This window comes from Corvus hawaiiensis, chromosome 5, assembly GCF_020740725.1.
Source record: "Corvus hawaiiensis isolate bCorHaw1 chromosome 5, bCorHaw1.pri.cur, whole genome shotgun sequence".
Lineage (NCBI taxonomy): Eukaryota > Metazoa > Chordata > Aves > Passeriformes > Corvidae > Corvus > Corvus hawaiiensis.
Window position 1 is genome coordinate 6,456,132 of NC_063217.1, and position 6,453 is coordinate 6,462,584.

Sequence of the window (6,453 nt, forward strand, 5' to 3'; positions counted from 1 at the left end):
CAGAGAAGGGCAGCCCATTTTGTGGGAACTGTTGCTGCCTGCCATGCAGGAATGAGCACAGAGACTGCATGTAAAAAATTCAGTTTCCCTTCCAGGTCAAGAAAGGCGTGAAAAGGACCCAGCTGAGAGATAAACATCACAGAATCATAGAAGGGTTTGGGTTGGAAGGGACCTTAAAGATCATGTAGTTCCAAGCCCCTGCCATGGGCAGGGATGCCATCCGCTAGACCAGGTTGCTCAAAGCCCCATCCAACCTGGCCTGGAACACTTCCAGGGATGGAGAATCCACAACTTATTTGCGCAACCTGTGCCGGGGCCTCACCACTCTCACAGTAAAGAATTTTTTCCTAATATCTAATCTAAACTTTCACTCTTTCAATTTGAAGCCATTGGTCCTTGTCCTGTTACTACACACTGTTGTCAAAAGTTCCTCTCCAGCTCTCTTATAGCCCCTTTAGGTACTGACAGGTTCTCAAAGGTCTCCCCAGAGGTTTCTCCAGGCTGAACAAGCTCAGATCTCTCAGCCTGTCTCCATAGGGTAGATGCTCCAGACTTCCTCTGGACTTGCTCCAACAGATCCACATCCTTCTTACGCTGGGGACCCCAGAGCTGAACACAGCACTCCAGTGGAGTCTCACAAGAGCAGAGCAGAGGGGCAGAATCCCCTCCCTCAACCTGCTGACCACACTTTGGATGAAGTCCTTCTTTTGATGCAAACACGAGAGTTGGGAAAGAGACTGGGCCGGGGAAGGGGAGTACAAGGTGACGTAGCAAGAACAAGGGAGGGCAGTGAGGAGGTAAAGCCAAGGAGAGGCAAACACAGCTCGTGAGCCTAAGAGATCTGATTGGCTGAAATGTTTCCAGCTCTGAGATTTGGTGGTTGAACTTTGCCTTGGAATTGGTTGGATCAGGTGGAAAATCCATGGGGATTACACCCTTGCTTGCTTCTAGCAGGAATCAGCATTTGTATTTCCAGGGGTAGCTCAAGTACTGCATTCCTCACAATAGCACAAAGGGGTTTTTTTTACAGGTGTTCAGTGGAAAACCCCAAAACCCAAAAAGCCCAAAACCCAGGGGAGTTGGGCTGTGGAGGGACTCCAAAAGATGCTTTTCTCAAATTGCTGATGCATAACCCTAGATGTGGTTCCTCTCTAAGACCAGGTTACCTAATACACTGCTACACTTGGGTGTGTTGACACATGACAACATACAACATTCTCCAGCTAGTAACCCCTATTTTGGGGTCTTCGAAGTGACATCATCTCTAACCCACTGGGGCTGGCACACAGGAAAGATGAGCCTGTACCAACATGCCTAAAATTTTAGTGTTGTGTCCAGCTTGCTGTCGGTAGCATACCCAAAAATTGAATTGAAAATGCTATAATAATTGGAAAAACACTGACCTGATTTTTTTCCCCATGGTTCATTCACGTATTTAGGAGTGAAAATGCTTTCACAGCTGATAGCTCAATATAAACTGGTTTCCATGCACCCCACAGCTCTGAGAATCCCAATGGATATGTAATTGTCTGAGCCATTTTGGGTCACCAAACAGACAGATTACTTCAGTCACTGCACATTAAACTTCCAGGAGCCTCTGAAGTGATGATTTGCTGCCATACAAAACTGGTGTGGAATGGGCCTAGGAGCCAGGATTTGGTAGTATTTCATCAGAGCATTTGCAAGCAAGGGCACCAGAGTCATTAGGGGCTTTGGGACAGCCTGGACCAGAGTGGTGGGGAAAACAAGCCCCTTTGCTAATGGAACAACTTTATTTTTGCTTCCTGTTCAGAATGATGCCCATAAGACATTGCCTGGGGCCAGAAGCTCTCATCTACTACATGGGCAGAAAGAGAGAAGAGGGCTCTGTTATTCAAAGTTCATTTAAAAATACTTTGATGACTCACAGGGAAAGACAAATTAGCTAAATCTTGCCAGCTCTTAGTGGCTTTTGGCTTTTTATTTTGGGTTTTTTTTTGTTTATTTTGGTTTTTGGTTTTTTTTTGGTCCTAGCAGTCTTCAATGCTCACCCAAAGGTGTGAGCTGGGCGTCTTGGGGAATGGTTTGGGCAAATTAGAGGTACCATGCTGGGTGGAAGCTGGATATTTCTCTTCCAGAGAGTCTTTTGCCTACTAGGCCCCTTCAAGTTACCTACCCCAGCTCTCTCATTTTACCTACTCACAGCCTCTCATTTTTCCTCCTTTTGACTTAAAATTAGGAAGATGAGGGCTGGATGCTGGTGTAATGAGTCTCACTATCACAAATCTTGTCATAAGCTGCCACATGAAGGTGCTATTTTGCACCTGTTGCTTTTGCTTTTTTGTGCCAGAAACATGGGCTTCTTGTCACTAGGGGTCATTTCTTTTTGTTGTTTTTAAGCAAAGGTCTCCTGGCCTTCAAATAAGCAAACACCAAAGGTAGCATCTCATACCCGCTGCAAACTAGTGGTTTGGAGAAAGATCTCCTATTGGGATGAGAAGCTGAGCTGTGAGAAACAGATTTTTTGTTTGTTTGTTTGTTTGTTTGTTTGTGTGCCTTAGCTACAGAACCCAACACTCGCAAAAAATTTAGATCTTGCTCCGGCCAAGCTTAAAATTTGTAGCTTTATTTCAATAACCCAAGAAATTTAAAAAAAAACATTCTTGTGTCAAGCCAAAACGTTCTTTTGGTTTAAAGAAAAATGTTTTATCTTCAGGCAGAGAATGTTGTTCAAATCTACTTCTTAGAGCTTTGTATGATGAAACCCTAAAAATCCCTTCTGCCACAGAGGAGAGCCCATGGCTTTCTCTCCAGCCTATAGATTAAAAATTTCCCAGTATTCATGGAATCATAGAACGGTTTGGGTTGGAAGGAACCTTAGAGATCATGTAGTTCCAACTCCCCTGCACAAACAGGAAAGGGACACCCCGTCCATGGCATATTCATGTTGATGTATGAAAGGTTTAATAGTGTCAGTAAGGGAAAATGAAAAATCCTACCAGAAGCCTTTAACAGGGTGACTCGGCACATTGCAGCCTGCATCTAGACTGGGAGTATATTTTGCTCAGAGCTCAGCAAACCATGATGCTTCCCACACTTCTGCAGCTGGTTTTGTGTCTCTGACAGCTCACCTTCCCCTGGGGGCAGCTGAAGCTGGGTCCTGTCATCCCCAGCAGCAGGAGGTGGTGTGTGGCTGGTCCAGGGGACAGCACGCTGCTCCTGCAGAGCTGACCTCAATAATTCAACCCATGGGGCTTTGGTAATGTTTAATTGTGTAGCTCTGTCCTGTGGTCTCGTGGTTTGAGGCAGGAAGATGGGAGATTTTCAGATCGCCCCAGGAAGAGGAGGAAATTGAAACAAGGTCCCTCATAGCCCAAGAGAATGTACTACCCATGAAGCTTTGGATGAAAGAAAGGGGTGTTGATGTGTGTAAGGGAGAAATAGTCATAACTGCATTTTTGGGTAAACTTACTCCCCACTGAAGATAAATAGTCTGGCCTTCTCTGCTAAGTCACAGCCTCCCATTCAAATCTTTGGGTTTTCTGTTCACAGAATGACCTTTAATTGTGTTAAAGGCTCTGCAAATCTCTGTTTTGTAGAGACTGGTAGCTAGAATGGAATGGCTCCTTACGTAAAGCCAAGAGACATGAATAGTTCAAGGCAGCTGCAGGGATTAATGCTTTGCAGGGCGGCTCTTTGTCTTGGGCCATGGAGAGGACTGGTATTTGGCACTCTGTTTTGCTGCATATTTTATGGTCTGGAAGAGGTCTTAACAACTTTTATAATGCAGTCACTCCACAATGGCTCTCTTCAGTGAGGCTGAGAGCTCGTTGCTGTGAAAACATGAGCTATTTCCCTTTTTGCATGGGCATATGGGACAGGGTGCTCTCCACCAAGGAATTCCTTCCAGGTAGAGGCAAAAGACTTGCTGCTAGGATCTGAGGTTCCAAAGGTCATGAGATTTAGGGTGGAGCTGTGAGTTTTGGCAAGATGACACATGGTTTTGGTTTGGTTTCTGCTTTCAGAACGGGAACATGCTCATGTACTGAGCCATTGGCACAGGGCACTTGGGGTCTGAGACCACGACCAGTGCTCTGCGATGCCAGACCTGGGAATACAAAGACAACCCTCAGTAGACACCAGCTCTAGATATTCAGTGGTAAAAGAGGTGACCTTGAGCCTTGTAGGATGATTTGACCTCTGAGGCCAATTGGTATTTTATGCACTAAGCCACTGCTGGTTGCTGCATTTTAGGCAAACAGAAGACATCTTGATCATACCTACTAACTACAAAATCTGGCTGCTCTACCAGTTATGATACCAAATTTCCTTCATGCTGCTTCTTTCTTGCAGTTTATTTCTTCTTTCCAGCATATATTTGCTTTCCACTTGTTTATTACAACAGCATCTCTCTCTCCTGGCTCAACCTTTGCTTCCTAAAAGCTTGCAGCAAGTCCAGCCACGGCTCTCACCAAGTTGGAGGGACAAATCAGGTGCAACCTCCTTCTAGACTATAGGAAATCTGTAGGGAGGTGGTCCCATTTTGAAATTTAGTGGAGAGGAAATGCACATTCTGTGAGATCATCCACTGTGATATCTGTTGGGAGGAACTAGAGATGCCATGTGCAGTGCTCAGCTCACCCAAACCCCGTCTGACAGGAAAAGGAATTCCTGTGTAATAAAAATTAAGATAATTGCCTATGAAGAAATGTTTCATTGTCGAGGGTATTTTCATACACATTAGTGGAGAGGAGGTCAAATTCAGAGAACATAAGATCAAGTCCTGGAAGAGATTACTTTGTTTTTGTTTAAATTTTCATTTCGTGTTTTTTTCACAGATGCTGTTGGGTTCTGGGGTAAGTCTCCACTTATTTTTCTGGGGAAAGCTTCTAAGTCCTAAAACTGTGGAAGGTCTGAGCAAAGAGAATATCACTGTTCTTTCCATCTATTCCACATCTATTGAGGAAGATACTCCACATATATTGAAGAAAACAGCTTTTTTTCTTCCAGCATCTCAAAAGAGCAAAGCTGAGTAGCTCACCTGGCTCCATCTGACCCACCAGACAGGAGAGCAGCACCTGGGCAAGGCCAGACCTGCTCATCTTTGGGTGTGAGGATACAAAGAATATGGAGTTTAAAGGAGCCATAGCTGGCTATGGAGAAGTATCTGGTCCTCTCCCTTTATCTGTTTTGATCCTGCCTAAACAAACTTTATGTCAAGGAATGGTGAAAGTAAAGTGTGATTTTTGTGTTAAAGAGAGTGAAAATTAAGAAAGAGAAAAATGCAGGAGGAATAAGAACTGTTATAGGGTTTTGGGCTTTTGTGGCTGGAGTAAGGGCAGGTGGGTGGAGGATGAGGACAGAGCTGTGCAGAAGATGCTGTTTTACTCAGTCCTTCACTTCCCTACAAATACATGTAAGTTCAAGACTATTGGGACTGGATTTGTAGTGAAGTTTGCTACGAGAGGTAGTGGGGGATGGACTAAGGGGGTAAAAAATTATGAGAAAATGCCTTTAAAATATTCAGAATGAGGAGAGATCATCTTGCTGATGTTGGCCAAGGATTTGGAAGATCTTGGTTTTGTTCTGGGGCCAACCATAAGATACCATGCCAGTGTTTCAGCTCATCCATTTGCTTTGCAGTTGTAACAGGCTAAGAACACATACACTCAGCTGTCAGCTTAGGAAAAGGTTCTTCCCCCAGAAGGGGGCTGGGCACTGAAAAGGCTCCCCAGGGCAGTGGTCACAGCACCAGCCTGAGAGAGCTCAAGAAGCGTTTGGACAATGCTCTCAGGCACAGGGTGTGATTCTTGAGGTTCTCCTGCGCAGGGCCAGGAGCTGGACTTTGATGATCCTTGTGGGTTCCTTCCAGCTCAGGATATTGTATGATTCTATGATCGCTGTGGAGATTCATTTGTGGGTGCCTGTACACCTCCATAGACTTGGGCATGCTGGCTGCATAATTTCTTCACTATGAATCAGAGAAGCCAGAGTCTGTATGAGGTAAGAGACCCTTTGACTGAATCCCTTGTGCATTCAAGAGCCTGTTCTATCAGTTTGAGGTACCACATGAAATACACTAGGTCTTCACCTGGGAAATAATTCCTGTCTTTCCACCAAAGGGATCTAAGAAAGAGATAAGCAGGACACCTTTTGACCAAATACATAATATTCTCTTCTACTTTGGGTCTGCTGAAGATCAACACTTGTTGCAGTGGCTAAGTCCACTGTACACCCCTCAAGTTGCCTTAAAAGTGGTCTTTCCTTACAACACTGTGCTGGAAAGTTCTCCCTCTGTCTAGATTCTGCTGGTCACTGGCCCTCTCCCCCTCCCATCCCTTTTCCCATTGGCCCCTGTTATGCCATTCAACCTTGCCTCTGGCCCCTAGCCCTCAGACCATTGGTTTTGGATGCTCTGCCCACCTTTGGGAGTTTTCGGGATAAAACGGGCGTGGGCTTTCGGTCGTGGTTCTT